Source organism: Canis lupus, chromosome 19 (assembly GCF_048164855.1).
Source record: "Canis lupus baileyi chromosome 19, mCanLup2.hap1, whole genome shotgun sequence".
Taxonomy (NCBI): Eukaryota; Metazoa; Chordata; class Mammalia; order Carnivora; family Canidae; genus Canis; species Canis lupus.
This window is the reverse complement of record NC_132856.1, coordinates 8,856,224-8,878,710: the sequence shown is the minus strand read 5'-3', so window position 1 is coordinate 8,878,710 and position 22,487 is coordinate 8,856,224. Positions and strand designations below refer to the sequence as shown.

Below are 22,487 nucleotides of genomic sequence, written 5' to 3'. Positions count from 1 at the left end.
TGTGACTTCTCGTGTCTGGCTTCTCAAATCAGGCTTATTGTGGGCAACAAAAACTAGCTTCTGAGGTTGGGGAGGAAGCTGTGAAACGGCAGTATGACCAGCCCTGCCTGGCCACTTCACTGGGAAGGTAAAAGAACTGGTGGAAGCAGCCCGACCTGAGAAGCAGGCCAAGACCCCAAGGCTCCAGGCCATGAAGTGGGCATGGAGAACATGCCAGCCTCTCAGGGTTTGCCAAGTACCTGGCTTAGGGTCTAGCAGGCAGTGAGTACTTAGTGGGAATTGGAGTGACCTTTATTTAATGGTGTGAGGGGAAATAAGGATTCTCTTCACCTCCTAGTCCTGTAATGGTCCTAGAGAGGACCTTTCTTTCCTCCACGTCAATAAACACCAACAAATGCCAATAAACATGGAGCACTTGCTATGTGCCAGAGACTCTAGCACGCCTTTCACTTACTCTTCCCGACAACCCTGCAGAGAGTCTATCAGAAGACTCATTTTACAGATTTGGAAGCTCAGAGAGGCCAAGACACTCACCCAGTGTCAACACAGCAGAGAAGCCTCTGAGCTGGGCTGGAGCTGGTGTTTATCCCGCGCCATCCCAGTGCTCTTTCCCCTGCAACATGCTGCCCCTTCCTCTCCTCTCCTTTGCCGGGGGCTTTGCTTTCTGTATAGGATTCAAACTCTGAAGGATGTAGGCCCCTGTGTCCCACCCCCTGAAACCTTCTTAATCACCTCCTGCCCCTAGAGTCCCCGGCAGGCTCCCTCCCGCTGCTCACCTCCCAGGCGGCAAAGCCTCTTCGCGGTACGAGGCTGCCACCTGGTGTCTGTGCCGAGTGCAGCAGCCCCAGAGGGGCCGCGGGCAGCCTGGGATTTCCCTGCCGGGGAGGGAGCACTGCCTGGCCTGGAAGCAGCAGCTCGGAGAGGAGAATAGGGCGGGGGGCGGGGGGCGGGGGTGGGGTGGGAGTTACTGGGTCCGTTTTATGTGGGCTGTGTCTCTGGCACCGGCCCGGTGCAAGGTGCTTCACCTCCACTGATCTCATTCAATGCACACTTCAGCGCTGCAAGAACTACACCCTGTGTATGTAGCAGGGGTTCAAGAAATACGTAGGGCAAAAAGATAAATGCCAGATGATTCCACGTACATGAGGTCCCTAGAGCAGTCACTTGCCGAGAGACAGGAGGTAGGATGGAGGTTGCCAGGGGATTGGGATTGAGGGATGGGAAAGGGGAGTTAGTGTTTCACGGGGACAGAGGTTCCGTTTGAGAAGATGAGAAAGTTCTGGAGATGGGTGGTGGGGATGGTTGTGCGAACGGACTTAATGCATTAGAGCTGAACACTTTAAAATGGTAAGAGTGGTGAATTTTATGTCATGTGGATTTTATCACAATGCAGAAAAGAAATTGTAAGAGTGAATAAGAACCGAGCAAATGGACAAAGGAATGCATAATCACAATAACGGGAATATTTGCTCAGTACTTAGCACGGGTCAGTCATCATGTAACATGTTCTTCAGCTCGGAGGTATATTTATCGAGACGTGTCCAGCAGTGCTGGAGGCTCTTGGGGATCAGTAGCGAGCAAAGTCCCTACCATGATTGAGTTGGCATTTTGTGGGAAAGATAGTAAACAGGGACTATGAAGGTGTCAAATGGTGCTATGTACTGATGAAGTTAACTTGCGTCTCAGGACCCTGAATATAGAGGCTGCCCCAGTGGCCCAGCCCATAGAGGGCTGGACAGGACACACCTAAGAAGCCTAACGCACACCCATCAAATCCTCCAGCTCAGCTTTAGCTAGCTCACCTGCCTTCCCCAGGGAATATAGGACCTGCTAGCCTTATAAGGAAATGCTCCATCTCGTAGCCAATCATGCCCCGTTTCCCCATTGTCTCTTCTGAAGTTCTATAAAACTTGCCCTTGTCCCAAATCCCCTCAGAACAGTGCTCCACTGCTTGTGAGGCTCTGTCCTCTCCCAGTCCATGGATTGTTTTCCCTTAAATAAAGGACATCAAACCCATTGCTCAATTGTTTTGTCATTTTACAATGCTATACAGAAAAAATAAGGCAATGTAAAAGGACGAAAAATGTCTCAGATGGTGATGGGGGAACTCTTTCCGGCAGATGTAACCTGGGAAGGCCTCTCTGTGGAGGTGGTATTTGGGTGTCCTGGTTTGATCCTCACCACACCCCTGTGAGGTAGGTACTGTAATTATACCCATTTGACAGATGAAGCATCTGAGGCATGGGGTGGGGGTGCTCAGAGTTGCCCTCTTAGGAAGTGGTCCAGCCCAGAACTGAATCCAGGTCTGTTGGAGCCTAGCCATGAAGCTCTTAACCACACTGAGTGAGGACAGTCATCAGTTCACATCCTGGAGGCAAATAACTTTGACTCTTTTAATTAATTAATTAATTTATTGAAAGAGAGAATGAGCAGGGAGGGGGAGAGAGAGAAACCCAAGCAAGCCCCATGCCCTGTGCAGAGCTTGGTCTCACGACCTCCTGAGTGAAGTCAGGACTCTGAGATGGTGACCCTGAGGTCATGAGCTGAGCTGAGTCGGATGCTTGACTGAGTGAACCACCCAGGCGCCCCAAATACTGCAACTCTCCCAGGGCCTCAAAGCTCTGTCCCAGAGTGTGAACCTGGAGCTTCCCTCCGGACCCTCAGGTGGCAACAGAAGGCTCAGACCGGTACGCGTGTCCAGCAGGTGGCGCTGCTGCCCGACCCAGGGCCCACAGTCTCACCCAGGTGGGGTCAGTCTACGCAGGCTGCAAGGGAGGATGGTGGGTGGGTGGGTGGGTGTATCAGGGCATAGGATCCGCCTGTGAGACTAGGCGGGGCGCTTCAGATGAAGATGCCAAGTATTGCCAACATGCTGTGTGTGAGAGAGACGGGCCCACTTCAGAAGGTCAGGCCTGTGGCTCCCTGACAGCTGAGAGACCTCTGGCCAGGTGCTGGGTCTCTGCTTCCTTCTGGGAAGATGCTCTAACAATCCCTCACAGGTCGTTGGGAAGATCCAGGGAGCTCATGTGCTCATTCATTTGAATGAGTTGCCTCCTCTCTGCCAGGCCCCTGGGATTCAGCAGGGATCAAAGCTGACAAAAAACCCTGCTCAGCCCTAGGGGAGACTCTATTCCAGCAGAGAGACAGCAAAGAAGAGAAAGAAGGCAAGCATTAAATCATGGAAAGGTGATAAGGAAAACCAATAATAAAGCAGAAAAGGCAGGTGGGAAATGTGCATGCAGGGGGCCAAACACTTAGTGAAAACACTCAGGGAGCTCAGGAGCACTTTGCTGAAAAGGTGACATTTGAGCAAAGGAGGTTAGGGGCCACATCATAAGGAAACACAGGGCCATGATTCTGGGCAGAAGAAATAGCACCCTGAGCGGAGAACGTGCTTGGTGTGCTGGAGAGACAGCAAGGAGGCCGGCAGGACCCGGGCCGGGGTAAGCGCGAAGGGGAATCTGGACAGGGCACCAGAAAATGAAGGGCTTTCCCAGCCACAGTGGGAGGAACTGGGCTTTCACCATGAATGAGATGGAAAGCCAAGAAAATTTTCAAGAGTGGAGTGCCATGACGCTTACACAGCAACAGAGTCCTAGCTACTCTATAAAGAAAAAGTATGGTGCATAGCAGATGCTCAACAAATGGTGGTTTGCGTTTTTTAAATAGATACAGTCAGAGTAAACAATAATTGTAATTCTGGGTAGTAACCCCACAGCCCAGCTGCTTAAAGCAACAAAGATATATTTCTTACATTACATGTCCAACAAAGGGTTGGCCCCAGTGGTTTGGGGTGACCTTCAGTTAGGGATCCAGGGGATTTCGGCACCACCAATCTATGACACTGATGCTTTGACAGAAGCCTTCAGGGTTCATCAAGCCAGGGGAAGAGAATGGTGAAAAGTTGAAGAGCAATAGTACCAACTAGATGCTTCTGACTTGAAATGATTTATATATACTCCCTCTCACATTTCAGTGGTCGGAATTAGTCACAGACCCATGCCCAGGGGTTTATTAGTCAGGATTCTTCAGAGAAAGAGAACCAAAAGGAAGTCTATAGATATCTCAAACTATCTATAGTTCCATTTGTAGATCTCTATGTCTATGTACATAAAGAGATTTATTACAGGAATTGATTCATGCCGCTGTCGAGGCTGAGAAGTCCCACAGCCTTCCATCGACATGCTGGAGACCCCGGAGAGCTGGTGGTAGAGTTCTAGTCTGAGTCTGAATGCCTACCTGCCAGGGATGCCTGGGTGCCTTTGGCTCAGGGTGTGATCCCAGGGTCCTGGGTTCAAGTCCCAAGTCAGGCTCCCCACAAGGAGCCTGCTTCTCCCTCTGCCTGTGTCTCTGCCTCTCTCTGTGTGTCTCTCATGAATAAATTTTTTAAAAAATCTTTAAAGAAAATGCCTACTAGCCAAAGAGCTGATGGTTTAAGTTCCAGTCTGAAGGCAGGAGGAGAAGAACAATGTCCCAGCTCAACAGTCAGGCAGAGACAGAGAGGGAATTCTCTTTTTTTTGCCTTTTTGTTCTCTTTTTGCCTTTTAAAAAAATATTTCTGCCTTTTTTGTTCTCTTTTTGCCTTTAAAAAAAATATTTCATTTATTTATTGGGATCATGCCTTGAGCCGAAGACAGATGCTTAACCACTGAGCCGCCCAGATGCCCCTATTCAAGCCTTTAATAGAGGGGTGATGTCCACCTGCACTGGTGAGTGAGACTCTTTTACTCCGCCAGTCAGTTCAAATGCTGATGTCTTCTGGAAACATACTCACAGATACACCCAGAAATAATATTTAGCCAGATATCCAGGCACCCCATGACCCAGTCAAGTTGATACATTAAATTAGGCATCACAGAGTGGGAGAGGGAAGTGTCACCTTCCAGATACTCAGAGAAGGGCAGTTAGATTAGCAATGGACACCACATTGGACGTTGTTGCTTTCTAGTGTTGTAATCTTTTAAAATATTTGAAAGTTACAGAACTCCCACTGGAGGGCTAAGTACCTCTACTTTCCGGGGAGGGAATCTATGCTGACATCAGGTGGAGGCCCTTAAAAAGATCAGAATCAAGGGATCCTGTCTGAGTCAATGGCTTCCCCATCCACCCAGCTTCTCACGTTGGGAACCCAGGCATCATCGTGGACTCTTCCAAAGGTCCAGTCACCACTTCCCATGTCCAGTCACCACTTCCCAAGCATCTTTACCTCCTAAGCCACATCGCAAGTGTATCCTTATCTTTCAACTCCAACCACAGACCACTTCCCAGCTCCGATTACAACCATCTCTCACCACGTAATATAGCCAGTCTCCCACTGGTCTCCCCACCCTGGTCTGCCGGCGTGGTCTCTCTCAATGGCCACTCCCAGCACATCATTTCCCTGACTTCTCCCCAGTGGCCCCAGATGGTATCATTTAAAAACCCTAGTGCTTTTCCTGGCATTCAGACCCTTTGGGATCCAGCCTTCTCTTACTTTCCAGCCTGATCTCATACCATTTCCAGCCATACATTCCGTGCACCAGGCTCCCTGGTGGTGTGGCTCTTCTCTCTGCTTTTCCTTGCCTCTGTGCTTTTGGGCATGCTATTCCCTCTACCTGCAATCCGTTTCCTCTTCTTTTAGGGGAGAAAACTCCTGCTCATGGTTCACCTACCTTTTGTGTGAAGCCTCCCCAGTGTCACCCTGGCAGAGGGACTGAGCCCTGCCACACACACCCACACACACACACACACACACACACACAGCACATCCTGCCATACCACCCACCATGCCGTGTTGGCGTTTGTTTCCATAGCCCCCATCGCCCCCACCAGAAAATACATTTCACATCGAAATTCAATACCCACAATCATATGCACAATGGACGCAAAAGTTTCTCAAACACTATTTTTCCCTTGCTACCTGCTATGCACACTAATATTTTCAATTATAGTCTATTCTGTTTCATTTTTTAAAACGTGCTAGTCAACCCATTAAATTCATTTTGCTGCAGTCTGAAAAACACTGCCCTGGAACCTCCTGCCGGGCTGCAGGGACTGCATCTTTAATTCTCTCTCCGACTCCCAGAGCTTAAGACATTAATAAATGTTTGTTTAAATAAATAAGTAAATAAATGAGGGGATAGTTATTTAAGTGTGAGTGGAGGAGTGAATAATTGAGTGAGTGAATAAACTGATGAGTGGATAAGAGAATTGATGAATCAGTGAAGGAATGGATGAAGTGATGGCTCTGTTGCGGGGACAGCCGCTTCAGCCAGTGGTTATAGCTCCTGGGGAGCAGATTAAAAATGCAGGTGCATCTTAGACCCACAGAATCAGACGTCTGTGACGGGGCACAGGAGTATGTCTTTTTGACGGTGCATTTTGCCCAAGTGATTTTGAGGTGTGTTAAAGTTTGAAGATGCTGTTGAAAGAGACATAGCGAAAGAGGCAGAGCAGAAGCCCCAAACACAGAGAACTACCTCCCTGCCTCCTTCCCTGCCTTGCTCCTAAAAGGAAGGGACTTCCGGCGACCCTGCTCCTTCGCCACCTCCAGCCAGTGGTGAGGGGGCGACAGAGCCCCAGCCACGCTGCTGACGGAAGAGCAGGAAGCAGCAGTTGCCATGGCAGCACATTAAGAGAAGCAGAGCCACCTCCAGTTTCTGCATCTGGAAAGGGTCAAGCCTTTGGAACATGGAGTGGGAAGGGAAATCACTCCCCTGGGATCTTTATAATTAACAAAACCACAGCACAGTGCCTGTTACAAAACCCTTTCAGCAAGCACTAGCTTGTAGGGCACTCTCACAAGGTAACTAGCAAATGGTGTTCCCATTTTACAGATCAGAAAACTGGGGCTGGAGTCACTTGCGAAGCCAGTCAGTGGCAGAGCTGGTATTTGAATCCAGCCTTCCAGATTTCAAAGCCTGTGCTCTTGTCCTTCTTAGGGAGTGACAGACAAGGACACAGAGACTCCAGAATCCCATTGGCATTGGGGCTTGGGGGTGGGGTCACATGCATTGACTTGGCACTATCTGCAGCCCACTATGCTTGGTACCCATCTAGGAAAGCTCACATTTGTGTGGTCACACAAGGAGAAAAGCTCCCAAAACATGTCCATGCATGCATGCATGTAGCACAAGTATACACACTTAAAGAAGGTATACACACACATGCCTTGCATGCGCACACACTTATGCCTGAACACACTTATATTCACATACAAATACACATATACCTGTGAACATAGAATGCCTGCTGAGGCTTTGTTGTTGTTTGTCATACAGATTTATTATAGCAATGAATGACTGATACATACATACACTACAAGGGAATTTGTCATGCGGTGTATCGGCCTTTTAAAGGCCCTACGAGGAGATCCCAGCAATGTGTTTACCTAGTCATATGGTTTTATAAAATTTTCAAAAGTAATACTCTTTTTTATGTAATAGCTTGAGATGTAATTCACTTACTACCAGACTTACCCATTAAAGTGTACAATGCTGGGTGGTTGGGTTTGTTTGTTTGTTTGTTTGTTTTAGCATATTCACAGAGTTGTACAACTGTCACCACTATCTTATTCCAGAACTCTTTCATCACCCCCAAAAGAAACCCCATACCCATTAGCTGTCACTCCCCCATTCCCCTGCCCCCAGCCCCAGGCAACTAATTATCTATTTTCTGACTCCAGATTTGCCTATTCTGGACAGTTCATATAAATTGAATCAGACAATATGTGCCTTGTGTGTCTGGTTTCTTTCACTTAGCCTAAGTTTTCAGGATCCATTCATGTTGTAGCCTGTGTTGGTGCTTCATTCTTTTTACGACTGAATAACATCCCATTGCATGGGTATGCCACTTTTGGTTTGTCCATTCATCAATTGATGGGCCTTCAGGAAAAGTAGCACATTCTAACCACAGTCAGTTAAAACTACTAGCTCTTTCCTCTCTAACTCCTTTGGTCACATGACAGGTAGCATTTTGGGGCCATTGAGTTGGGTACACCTTTAGTTTGGGACCAGTGGGGTATAACATGTGGTTCACATTCCCTTCCACGGACAGTTTATTATTAGCAATGCTGGCATAGTGATGGCTTCCAGAAATCACGCTGCTGCCCTAGTGCCACCTGCCCCAGTTCATGACATGAAGGAGTGAGATCCCTGGTTGTGCTGAAAGATCTGTGCATGCCCTGGTGCCTCCTATCCTGGAAATATGTCAGTAACAAGAGAAACAAGACTGGAAATGTACAGAGCTGGAAATTAGTCTTGGAAATGGAAGTGGGACATTCTTGTCATCATCAGACATGTAGTATTATAATTGGATTCAGTTCTCATCGACATCTAGTCAAAAATGAAGAGCTTATCTAGGAGTATACAGCCAAAAATATAAATAAATAAAAGGTAGGAAATGCATTTCAGGAAGTATCAGGAAGTTAACTAGTACATATTATTCTAGGTGCAGTGATGTTTCTGGTATTTGTTGGTTTTTTTAAAAGATTTGTGACACTCTGATTTCTTTTTTAATTCCAAATACATATTCACATGGGTACCTAAATTTGTATTGATCATTTTGAAATCTTTTACTTAAACAGGGTCCCCCCAAATTATATAAACTTTAAATCCCACACCCTTCTCCCCACACACATACAAAATATAGCCCCATCCTTGCTATGCACCAATGCCTGTTCGTGTGCCTCCATGCACCTAGAGCAGGTGCTCTTACAGGTCAGGGATGGCAGATAGAATAGCAGCCATTTCTTACGGGGTAAGTGAACCCTAAGTTACATATATGATCCCACCTGGCAAACTTTTCTGTAAAGAGCCAGATAGTTGAAACGTTTTATTTTGTAGGCTGTATGCAGTGTCTGTTGCCATGACTCAGCTCTGCCGTAAGCAATACTCAAATGAATGAGCAAGGCAATATTCCAATAAAACTTTGTTTACAAGAATATGCAGCGGGCCAGAGTGAGCCTGAGGGCTAGAGTTTGCAGACCTAGCTCTGCACCCAAAGCCTCATGAGGGTGGGGTGTGATTTTGTCTTCCTCACTACTAAACCTTGGGGGCCTCCCAGCATGGCTGGTGTGGAGTGGGATCCCTGCACACACTAGTTGGCCTGTACTCTCTCAGTCTGCTGCTTTGTTTCCTACTCCTCCGTCTCCCTCTGTCCATGAACACTCACCAGGCCTCAGCCTTTCAGAATCACAACCACCTCCTCCCATGTGAGTCAGGCAAGGAAAAGCACCTCGTGCTCTGACAATCAGCTAATTGGCACAGCTCTACCAAGCACTCAGGCGGTGAAGGGAGCTCTGCACTTAATTCAGCCTTGCTCTCAAGGCTCACCACCGACCTGGGAGAGCCGTTAAGTTGGAGGGACCGAGGAAAGCTCAGGGACCAGCAGAGCTGGCAGCTTGCCAGCCACAAACCTCTTTCTCCTTTCTTGTTATTCATTCATGCACTCCTGCAGGATTTTGAGTGCCAGCACTGCACTAGGCACAGGAGGGCTGAGCTTGTGGTCTGTCTAGCAAGGGAGACAGAAAATTAACACTAACATGGTCACTGATGCATGGAAAATAGCCAAAAAGTTGTTAGTGAGCAAATGAACGATCAATCAAACAAAAGAATGGAAACAAGGATTGGTTCCACCAGCAAAAAACAGGCATATTTTCCTAGGGATAAGCACAGTAGGCTTGGGGCCTCAGGATGAGCAATACAACCTCTCAACAAAGGGAGGCCCAACTAGGAGGCAGGATTGATTTGCCAAAACAAAAGGCGTTAACAAAAAATTTATTTCGAAAAATAGGCAGGGGGTCTGAACAGACATTTTTCCAAAGAAGACATACATATGGCCAACAGGTTTATGCAAAGGTGCTCAATGTCAGTCATCATCAGGGAAATGCAAATCTAAACTACAATGAGATAGCACCTCACATGTGTTAACGCGGCTATTTTCAAAAGACAAAAGATAGCAAGTCTAGGTGAGGATGTGGAGAAAAAGGGACCCTCGTGTATTGTTGGTGAGAATGCAAACTAGTGCAACCACTGTGGAAGACAGTATGGAGGTTCCTTAAAAAATTAAAAATAGAACAACTGTATGATCCTACAGTTCCACTTCTGGGTATTTATCTGAAGGAAATGAAAACATGAATTCAAAAAGATATCTGCACTCCCATGTTCACAGCAGAATTACTTATGATAGCTGACATATGGAAGCAACCCAGTGTCTGTTGATGTGACGGATGAATGAATACATAAATCGTGGCACATATATATAATGGAATACTATTCATCCATAAAAAGAAGGAAATCTTGCCATTTGTGACAACATGGATGGATCTTGAAGGCATCATGCTACATGAAATAAATCAGAGACTGATAATACCATTTGATCTCACTTATATGTGGAGTCTAAAACAAGAACAAAAACAAAAGCAAGTCATCGATAAAGAGAACAGATTGATGGTTGCCAGAGACAGGGGATGGGAGATGGGGGAAATAGGTGAAAGGGGTCTAAAGGTACATACTTCCAGTTATAGGATAAATAAGTCTTGGGGATGTGAATGCATAGCATGGTGACTATAGTTAATAATACTTTATTGTATATTTGAAAGTTACTGAAAGAGTAAATTTTAAAAGTTCTCATCACAAGAAAAAAAATGTGTAACTATGTATGGTGATGGGTGTTAACTAGACTTATTGTGGTGATCATTTCACACATATATACAAATATCCAATCATTATGTTGTACACTTGGAACTAATATGTTATATGTCAAGTATATCTCTGGGTGTGTATGGCGGGGGGAGAAAGGCATTGGAAAATGATCAGCCTTGTCCACAGGGAGCTTGGAAGTGCCTCACTAAGACTCAACCTTCAGAGAGGATCCTGTGCCAAGAGCATGAGGCACCAGTCATTCTAGAGATCAGGACACTGAGACCCGGGGGGAGGGGAGAGTTGACTATGGGAAGCTTACCACCCTATGTTGGAAGTTAAGTCTAGTATCCTTCTAAGAATATAATGTAATATGAGCCTGTGTTCCTGTTCAAGCTACAATTCCATGGGAGTGATCAGTTACTTATTCTGGAATTCACAGTCCAGGGGTAGCCAGCTGGCATCCTCTCCAGAAAGGCCTCATTGGCTCCAGAAGGCACTAGGACAAGAGCCCCGTTTATCCTTGATGTTGATCAACACTAGAGGTTTTGCTGATTAGCATAATGACTGTTAAAAATAAATGGGTTCTTAGAGGTGAAATCAGTGGCTTGTTAGCCAGCTTAATGGATGCTAGAAACAGGCACTTGTTGATGAAATTGATGAGATTCAGAAGATAGAGCTTGGCTAAAAACATTTTAGAAATGCTCCCTCCCTGGCATGGATATGGTCTAAGAGTCCCACAAACCCTCAGGAGGGCACTCCAGGCTGGTCCCTGTGGATCTGCATCCAGCCATTGGTGTAGGGTGATTCTGGTTGTCTGACATGGATTCTAATAGTCACAGAAATGTGGCTCTGGAATATTTTTACATCTGCCTCAGATTTATTGAACTTAATAGCACATCGTATGCACTGTTTGGGGCCTATTTGCTCCTAATAGTTGCTTAATAAATGTCATTGTGGTAGAATTCTGTTCACCAGTTGCTTTTATTGTAGCGTGGTAGCAAGGCAGTGGGGAAGCAGCAAATCCTCCCTTGGTCCTAATTGTTAGCTATTGCTATTGTCCACCAGAAAAGAACTTCAATCATGCATTTCAGATCACATTCGTTCTTTTTTATTTTTATTTTATTTTATTTTTATTTTTATATTTTTACATTCGTTCTTTTTTACAATAATGGCCCAAAGAGTCAGTGACCCTGGAATGAGATCTAACTTCCAGACCATTACTCCATCACTGTCAGTTGGAAGGGGACTAGATGTAGCTCTATCACCTATTTGAAGGCCTGTGCTGGCCCCTGGCCAGAAGCCATTTGCCCAGTGAATAAGATGGCTGGGAGAGAGCAGGTTAAGTGTGGAAAATACCTTAGACTTCCTGAATTTCATTAGAGATAACTGTGCATGAGATCCCTCTTCTTTGGTCACCAAAGGGCTTTTTAGAGTCACCCCTCCACCTACTGAAATTAATGAAAGGAAATCTCACTTAGAATGGAGTGGGGAGAGGTACCTGGGTGGCTCAGTGGTTGAGTGTCGGCCTTTGGCTCAGATTGTGATCCCGGGGTCCTAGGATTGAATCCCACATGTGGCTCCCTGCAGGGAGGAGCCTGCTTCTCCCTCTGCCTATGACTCTGCCTCTCTCTGTGTGTCTCTCATGAATAAATAAATAAAAGCGTTTTTTAAAAAAAAGTTTTTTTTAAGGAGTGGGGAGGCCAGCAAGAGGCGCTCTCACATCCTACCACTCCTTGTCAATTGCAGACCCAACAGGAAAAGAGGGACCAAGCAGGTGGATGCTATTTTACTATCCCAGCAGGAGGAAGAAAGGCTTTTCTCCTCCCATGGCAACAGTTGCAGCCAATGAGAGGCAGTCATGACTCAGCCAATGAAAAGCCACGATACTTCCAGGGCCCAGTTTATACCAATAGATGTTTTGCTTATAACAGCGCTCCAGCCTCCCCCCCTTTCCCTTATAAAGGAACCTTACTCTCTATTCCGTGGGCTACCTGTGGTTTTGCTGGGTCTTGCTCCTGCAAGGTCTCAGTTCTCTGTGATTTCCAGACAAACCTTTTTTTTTCTTTGCTGGCAAAATAACTGGTAGTTTTATTTTTAAGATTAACATTAGTGGGTGACCAGAAGTAGGATCCAGAGAAGACCCCAACAACACTCTATGCTGCTGAGCGAACAGGGGCTGGTACCCACGGAGCCAGTCGAATTCACTGCTTTCTTGCCCACCCTGGAGTCTGAGGGTAAATTTTCTCCTGCGTCTCAAGCCTATCTTTTGTGTTTGAGCTCTGTGGGCTTTATGAAGGGTTTAAGGTCTTGGTCTTTTTTTCTCTGAGAGTACTGGGTTGCCCTTCAGTCTGACTCCTTTTCAGAATCAGACTGTTCCTGTTGAAACTGTGCTGGTTAGAAATTTCTTCTCTTTACTGTAGAGAGAAGCCTTGAAGGAATGGGATCTCTGTCATCAAAATGTTTGCAGGGTGGTGCCGCAGCCCCCTTTCTGGGACCCTGGTTTTACACTTAAAAACTATGGTCCCTCCGTATGTGCATTTATAACTAAAAGGACTGAACAGAAAGTCATTTAGAGGGTGCCTGGGTGGCCTAGTCAGTTAAGGATCTACATTTGGCCCAGATTGTGATCCCAAGGTCCTGTGACTGAGTCCCTTATTGGGATTCTTGCTCAGCAGGAGCCTGCTTCTCCCTCTCCCTGCAGCTCCTGCTGCATTTGTGCATGCTCTCTCTGTCAAATAAATCTTTAAAAAATAAAAAATAGAGGGGCGGGGCAAGATGGCAGAGGAACAGGGTCCGCAAGTCACCAGTCCCCACCAACTTACCTAAATAACTTTCAAATCATCCTGAAAACCTACGAATTCAGCCTGAGATTTAAAGAGAGAACAGCTGGAATGCTACAGTGAGAAGAGTTCATGCTTCTATCAAGGTAGGAAGATGGAAAAAAAATAAAATAAATATAAAAGCATGGCAGGGGGGTTGCTGCTAAGGCCAGGCAGCGAGAGCCTCCAGGACAGGAAAGCCCAGTCCCGGAGAAGCGGGAACTTTACCAATCTTTCTGTATGGAAAGGTGCTCACAGGGAACTCGGGCAGGGTCCCAGGAGGGGCAGTGGAGCCCCCAGGTTCCCAGGGTCACTAACAGAGAAAGGGTGCCGGGGGAGAGCATGCCACACCCCACGGGCTGAGCTCCCTAAAGGGCTGGAGTGCAAGCCCAGCAGGCCCCGGGAGCACTCAGGCGGCAGCTCCGCACAGAGGAGGCCGGGCGCCCCAGGAGCGCGATCCCAGCGGTGCAGGCCCCAGAGCCCAGGGCGCTGGGGGACACAGCCCAGGATCCTGTGCTCCCCCCGGGACAGGAGGAGGTCGGGAGGGCCCAGGACAGCGAGGATGCTCCTGCTACCAGGTGACCCTGAGCTGTGCAGGTCAGCGCCCCCTGCCCCTGGAGCATCCAGGTCCCTGCGGACTGGGAGACTGCGGTAGTTACTGCGGGAGCTGACACCAGAGCTGGGGAGCCGGCCGCCGCCACTTTTGTTGCTCCTCCTGGTGTCACCTTGTGCCTGGGACTGAGCGGGGCCACCAGGGAGCAGGGGCCTCACAGGATAAATGGCTCCCACTGAGCCGTGCACCTGGCAGGGGCGGGGCAGCTCCCGCAGGTGCACACACCTGAAAATCAGCACAGCAGGCCCCTCCTCCAGAAGACCAGCTGGAAGGACAGGGGAAGAGCAAGTTCTTGGCTGAGCAGCGCTAGAGAGCTCCTGGGGAAGTTGAGGGATTTACACTATATAGAACCAGAGGATATCCCTCCTTGTTTTTTGTTTTGTTTTGTTTTGGTCTTGTTTTGTTTGTCTTTGTTTTGTTCTTTGTTTTCCCTTTTCCTCCTTTTTTTCCTTCCTTTTTTCCAGTACAACTTGTTTTTAGCCACTCTGCACTGAGCAAAATGACTAGAAAGAAGAACTCCCCACTAAAGAAAGAATCAGAAATAGTACTCTCTCCCACAGAGTTACAGAATTTGGATTACAATTCGGTGTCAGAAAGCCAATTCAGAAGCTACTGGTGGCTCTGGAAAAAAAAGCATAAAGGATTCAAGAGACTTCATGACTACAGAATTTAGATCTAATCAGGCCAAAATTAAAAATCAATTAAATGAGATGCAACCCAAACTGGAGGTCCTAACGATGAGGGTTAATGAGGTAGAAGAATGAGTGAGTTACTTAGAAGACAAGTTGATGGCAAGGAAGGAAGCTGAGGACAAAAGAGAAAAACAATTAAAAGATCATGAGGAAAGGTTAAGGGAAATAAATGACAGCCTCAGAAGGAAAAATATATGTTCAATTGGGGTTCCAGAGGGTGCCAAAAGGGACAGAGGACCAGAAAGTATATTTGAACAAATCATAGCTGAGAATTTCCCAAACTTGGGGAGGGAAACAGGCATTCAGATCCAGGAGATAGAGAGATTCCCCCCCCCCAAAATCAATAAAAACCATTCAACACCTCAACATTTAATAGTGAAACTTGCAAATCCAAAGATAAAGAGGAGATCTTTAAAGCAGCAAGAGACAGAGATCCCTAACTTATATGGGGAGAAATACTAGATTAACAGCAGACCTCTCCACAGAGACCTGGCATGCCAGAAAGGGCTGGAAGGATATATTCAGGGTCCTAAATGAGAAGTACATGCAGCCAAGATACTCTATCCAGCAAGGCTCTCATTCAGAATAGAAGGAGAGATAAAGAGCTTCCAAGATAGGCAGAAACTGAAAGAATATGTGACCACCAAACCAGCTCTACAAGAAATATTAACGGGGACTCTGTAAAAGAAAGAGGAAGCCCAAAGAAACAATCCACAAAAACAGGGACTGAATAGGTGGTATGATGACACTAAATTCATATCTTTCAATAGTAACTCTGAACATGAATGCGTTTAATGATCCCATCAAAAGGTGCAGGGTTTCAGACTGGACAAAAAAGCAAGACCCATCTATTTGCTGTCTACAAGAGACTCATTTTAGACCTAAGGACACTACAGCCTGAAAATAACAGGTTGGAGAACCATTTACCACTCAAATGGTCCTCAAAAGAAAGCAGGGGTGGCAATCCTCATATCAGCTAAATTAAAGTTTATACCAAAGACCTAGTAAGAGATGAAGAGGGACACTATATCATACTTAAAGGATCTATCCAACAAGAGGACCTAACAATCATCAATATTTATGCCCCAAATGTGGGAGCTGCCAAGTATATCAATTAATAACCAAAGTTAAAACATACTTAGATAATAATACACTAATACTGGGAGACTTTCTGTAAATGACAGATCTTTTAAGCACAACATCTCCAAAGAAACCAGAGCTTTAAATGATACACTGCACCAGACGGATTTCACAGATATTTACAGAACTTTATATCCAAATGCAACTGAATACACATTCTTCTCAAGTGCACATTGAACAGTCTCCAGAATAGACCACATACTGGGTCACAAATCAGGTCTTAACCGATACCAAAAGATTGGGATTGTCCCCTGTATATTTTCAGACTATAATGCTTTGAAACTAGAACTCAATCACAAGAAGAAATTTGGAAGAAATTCAAACACGTAGAGGTTAAAGACCATCCTGCTACAAGATGGAAGGGCCAACCAGGAAATTAGAGAAGAATTTAAAAGATTCATAGAAACTAATGAGAATGAAGATACAACAGTTCAAAATCTTTGGGACACAGCAAAAGCAGTCCTGAGAGGGAAATACATCTCAATACAAGCATCCCTCAACAAACTGGAAAGAACTCAAATACAAAAGCTAACCTTGCACCTAAAGGAACTGGAGAAAGAACAGCAAATAAAAACTACACCCAGCAGAAGAAGAGAGTTAATAAAGATTCAAGCAGAACTCAATGAAATAGAGACCAGAAGAACTGTGGAACAGATCAACAAAACCAAGAGTTGGTTCTGTTTAATAAGAATCAATAAGATAGATAAGCCATTAGCCAGCCTTATTAAAAACAAAAAAGACTCAAATTAATAAAATCACAAATAAAAAAGGAGAAATCACCACCAATACCAAGGAAATACAAACGATTTTAAAAACTTCTTATGAGCAGCTATATGCCAATAAATTAGGCAATCTAGAAGAAATGGACGCATTTCTGGAAAACCATAAACTACCAAAACTGGAACAGGAAGAAATAGAAAACCTGAACAGGCTGATAACCAGAGAGGAAATTGAATCAGTCATCAAAAACCTCCCAAGACACAAAAGTCCAGGGCCAGATGGCTTCCCAGGGGAATTCTATCAAATGTTTATAGAAGAAATAATACCTATTCTACTAAAGCTGTTCCAAAAGATAGAAAGAGATGGAATACTTCCAAACTCGTTCTATGAGACCAGCATCACCTTAATTCCAAAACCAGACAAAGACCCCACCAAAAAGGAGAATTCTAGACCAACATCCCTGATGAGCACAGATGCAAAAATTCTCAACAAGATACTAGCCAATAGGATCCAACAGTATATTAAGAAGATTATTCACCAAGACCAAGTGGGATTTATCCCCAGGATGCAAGGCTGGTTCAACAGTCATAAAGCAATCAATGTGATAGATCATATCAACAAGAGAAAAAACAAGAATCATATGATCCTCTCAATAGATACAGAGAAAGCATTTGACAAAATACAGCATCATTCCTGATCAAAACTCTTCAGAGTATAGGGATAGAGGGAACATTCCTCAGCATCTTAAAAGCCATCTACGAAAAGCCCATAGCAAATATCATTCTCAATGGGAAACACTGGGAGCCTTTCCCCTAAGATCAGGAACACGACAGGGCGACAGGGATGTCCACTCTCACCACTGCTATTCAACATAGTACTAGAAGTCCTAGCCTCAGCAATCAGGCAACAAAAAGAAATAAAAGGTATTCAAATTGGCAAAGAAGAAGTCAAACTCTCCCTCTTTGCAGATGACATGATACTGTACATAGGAAATCCAAAAGACTCCACCCAAGATTGATAGAACTCATACAGTGATTCGGCAGTGTGGTAGGATGCAAAATCAGTGCCCAGAAATCAATGTCATTTCTATACACTAACAATGAGACTGAAGAAAGAGAAATTAAGGAGTCAATCCCAATCACAACTGCACCCAAAAGCATAAGATACCTAGGAATAAAGCTAACCAAAGAGGTAAAGGATCTATACCCTAAAACTACAGAACACTTCTGAAAGAAATTGAGGAAGTCAAAGAGATGGAAAAATATTCCATGCTCATGGATTGGAAGAATTAATATTGTGAAAATGTCAATGCTACCCAGGACAATTTACACATTTAATGCAATCCTTATCAAAATACCGTGGACTTTCTTCAGAGAGTTGGAACAAATCATCTTAAGATTTGTATGGAATCAGAAAAGACCCCGAATAGCCAGGGGAATATTAAAAAAGAAAACCAGAACTGGGGGCATCACAATGCCAGATTTCAGGTTGTACTACAAAGCTGTGATCATCAAGACAGTGTGGTACTGGCACAAAAACAGACACATAGATCAATGGAACAGAATAGAGAATCCAGAAATGGCCCCTCAACTCTTTGGTCAAGTAATATTTGACAAAGCAGGAAAGACTATCCACTGGAAAAAAGACAGTCTCTCCAGTAAATGCTGCTGGGAAAATTGGACAGCCACATGCAGAAGAATGAAACTAGATCATTCTTTTACACCAGACACAAAGATAAACTCAAAATGGATGAAAGATCTAAATGTGAGACAAGAATCCATCAAAATCCTAGAGGAGAACACAGGCAACACCCTTTTTGAACTTGGCCACAGTAACTTCTTGCAAGATACATCCACGAAGGCAAAAGAAACAAAAGCAAAAATGAACTATTGGGACTTCATCAAGATAAGAAGCTTTTGCACAGCAAAGGATACAGTCAACAAAACCAAAAGACAACCTACAGAATGGGGGAAGATATTTGCAAATGACGTATCAGATAAAGGGCTAGTGTCCAAGATCTATAAAGAACTTTTTAAACTCAACAGCAAAGAAACAAACAATCCAATCATGAAATGGGCAAAAGACGTGAACAGAAATCTCACAGAGGAAGACACAGACATGGCCAACAAGCACATGAGAAAATGCTCTGCATCACTTGCCATCAGGGAAATACCTCAAAACCACAATGAGATACCACCTCACACCAGTGAGAATGGGGAAAATCAACAAGACAGGAAACAACACATGTTGGGGAGGATGTGGAGAAAGGGGAACCCTCTTGCACTGTTGGTGGGAATGTGAACTGGTGCAGCCACTCTGGAAAACTATGTGGAGGTTCCTCAAAGAGTTGAAAATAGAGCTACCCTAGGACCCAGCAATTGCACTGCTGGGGATTTACCCCAAAGATACAGATACAGTGAAACGGCAGGACATCTGCACCCCAATGTTTATAGCAGCAATGTCCACAGTAGCCAAACTGTGGAAGGAGCCTCGGTGCCCATCGAAAGATGAATGGATAAAGAAGATGTGGTTTATGTATACAATGGAATATTACTCACCCATTAGAAATGACAAATACCCACCAATTGCTTCAACGTGGATGGAACTGGAGGGTATTATGCCAAGTGAAATAAGTCAAACGGAGAAGAACAAACATTATATGGTCTCATTCATTTGGGGAATATAAAAGATAGTAAAAGGGAATAAAGGGGAAAGGAGAGAAAATGAATGGGAAATATCAGAGAGGGAGACAGAACATGAGAGACACCTAACTCTGGGAAAGGAATAAGGGATGGTGGAAAGGGAGGTGGGTGGGGGGATGGGGTGACTGGGTGACAGGCACTGAGGGGGGCACTTAACAGGATGAGGACTGGGTGATATGCTATATGTTGGCAAATTGAACTCCAATAAAAAAATAATTTAAAAAAATTTAAAAATAAAGTAATTTAGAACACCAATGCCCATTATGGGGAATTGATATCTTTCCAAATTTGTTTTACTCAAAATTAAGTTAGACAGCCACTGCTCCAAAACCAACTGACAAGAAGCCAAAGGGGATGGCCATTTTAAATGGGACCTCGAGGCTTCCAGATGTTTTCAGGATTCTAAGTTTGCCTCCTTGCAAAATACTCTAAGTTAATTGAGGCAAACAAAAAAATGAGAGGGAATCAAAATAGCTTCTTAGGCCCCTTTTGTTCTTCCCTGTCTTCATAATCTGCAGCCACCTTGTGCTCTGGTCCCACCTCTCTTCTCCCTGCCAAAATTCCCTTTTTCTTCCACTCTCTCCCCACACCCTGCTCTCCTGAATTGATTAAAGTCTGCCTTTTTAAAGTTAAGTCTTCTGAGGCCCTAAGTAAAGCCCCAGTTTTTTTTTTATCTTCCCTGGTCTTCCTTCTCATATTGCAAGCCATAGTTAAGGAGTTTCCTAAAGTGACTGAGGACTCCCTTAGGTTTGCCAGAAAATTAAGTGTAGTCATTCCAACTTACCCTCTAGGTTTCTTAGATTTATATCAGTGAGTTCACATGCTTGTGGGTGAGGGCCAGGCTTCACATTGGCCAGACATTGGATGAAACAAGCTGGAAGGGAACCTCCTGAAGGGAATTCAGAGAAACCACTAACTTTTGGCAAGATGCTAGAACACTCTCAAGAAATCTCCACCGCAAAATTGCAGTAGCTTTTCCCAAGCCTGCTGATTGGAACAAAATTCCAGCTTGTGCACAAGAGCCTGATGAACCTGTTCATAACTAGTACAATCAATTCCAAATTGTCTTTTAAGAACGTTCTGGTCTTCCTTTAGATGTTGAATCCACCCAGGTGGCATGTGACGCTATGCTTATTAACAGGTTGAACTGGGATCTTTCTCTTTTAGGTCAAAGGGCCAGCATCGAATGGGAAACTGCCCTCTCCAGATTTAGTTAAGATAGCAGGCCAGCTCAAAGACTCATCCTAAATGAGTCACTTTTTCTTTCTAAGAGAAAAACCACTACAATTCTCAACTTTCAATTCCAGCAAATGAAGACTCCTCAAACCAACCCAAAAAAACCCTAGTTTCTTGTTTTGCAAAAGGCCAAGTCACTGGAAAAAGGATTGTTAGAAATGTTATGTGTTCCAGGTACTTTCAGCCTTCTAGTCAGTATTTGCAATGCCCTCCTAATTCCCATTAAGGAGGGTATGAGAAACTACAGGGGCTCTTCCCAATAGGCTTGGAGAAACCACTCTCCAGATTGGAAGGACATTCTGTCCCTGTTGACAGCAGAGCTACACTCTTGGCGCTCAACCCTCTGCTATAAAGCAGCCTCTGCCTCAGAGTGCTAAAACAGCTCAAATAGTGGCTCAACTCCTAGACCTCAACAGGTTCCTGTCTCTGAACCTATTCCCTAAGCCCTTTGAGAGACACGCATCCTTTTCTCCTCAATTCCTCTGCCCCTAGCCATTTATTGGACTGAGATTTCTTAGAAAAGGAGTATGCCAGAATTTTTTTCTTCCAAAAGGAGGTAACAATTCTAGAATTTGACAGCAGTAATCAAAATAGCTAATGGGGGGAATTAAATGACCCTTTGACATTTTTCTATTTGTTCTTTTTGGATCAGCTACCAGTCTCTTTACGGGCAAGATCCTCAATGATGCGAGCAGAATCCACACTACACCTTCTCCATCAAGATTCCAATAGATCCCTCAAAAGTCTCTTCTCATAATTAATCAGTACCCAACAAATGAAGAAGCCTTCAAGGCATGAAGCCCACAAAAAAGATTACAAGGCTCAGGGCCTCATTATCCCCTGCACTAGTCCCTGTAATACCCCTATTTTACCTGTGAGAAAACCCAGTGGCTGAGGATGGAGGTTTTGCCAGGACCTCTGAGCAATAAATACCATCCTTATCCCTTGGCACTGTGTTCCTAGCCCCCATATGCCACTAACATCCTATTCCCACTGAAAGCATTTTCACTGTAATTAATCGGTGCAGTGCAATTTTAGTATTCTAGGTGATAAGGATAGCCAAAATCTTCTTACTTTCACTTGGGAAGAACAGAAATACACCTAGACAGTAATGCCAGTGTTTCAGTCTTTACTTTTCACAAACCTTATAGACTAATTTGGATGAACAGCAGGTTCTACTTTGTTATAATACGTAGATGATTTGCTTCTCTTCTTCCCTTGCTGAACCAACCACACCCAGTTGTCAAAACTCTTGGCTTTAAAGGGACATCAAGTTTCCAAAGAAAAATTTCAGTTTATCAAACTTAGGCTCTATACGTAGGGAATCTGATCTCAAAACAAAGACTACTTTTGGATTCAAATGAAACCCCTCATGACTGCTTAATGCTGACAGGTTACCTTTCTAATCCCTGTGGCAATTCACAGGAAACTCCTCTAATTAATGCAGATTTTCATGGTTTACTGATGGTTCCTATAAAAAGGATGAAAATGATAAATACTGTGCTAGTTTATTATTGCGGCTCCTTTTGAAGTCATCAAGACAGTACCTTTACTTTGTGGCAAGTTCAGCCCAACAAACAGAATTATATGCCCTACTTACCCTAGCCAAGGGTGAAATGACTAGCATTTATGCTAATAGTTGGTATGCCTTTGGGGTTGCTCATGACTTTGTAATATGGAAAAAAAACAAATTGCCTTTATCGCCTATGGGAATAAATTAAAAATGTCTATGTCCAGAATTTGTTAAAAGCTGCACTTTTAAAAAAGATTTTATTTATTTATTCATGAAAGACACACACACACACAAAGAGAGAGAGAGAGAGAGAGAGGCAGAGACACAGGCAGAGAGAGGAGAAGCAGACTCCATGCAGGGATCCCAATGTGGGACTCGATCCTGGGTCTCCAGGATCACGCCCTGGGCCGAAGGCAGCGCTAAACTGCTG

General features: G+C 44.6%; 1 long non-coding RNA gene across 1 annotated transcript; it reads left to right on the top strand.

Annotated features, from left to right (window-relative positions):
* The first annotated feature begins 12,576 nt into the window (after window positions 1–12,576).
* On the top strand, window positions 12,577–22,240 carry LOC140611259 (uncharacterized). The gene is made up of 3 exons (XR_012012537.1): window positions 12,577–12,856; window positions 13,486–13,548; window positions 21,197–22,240. It is a non-coding gene; the product is annotated as an uncharacterized lncRNA (long non-coding RNA).
* Window positions 22,241–22,487: the final 247 nt, after the last annotated feature.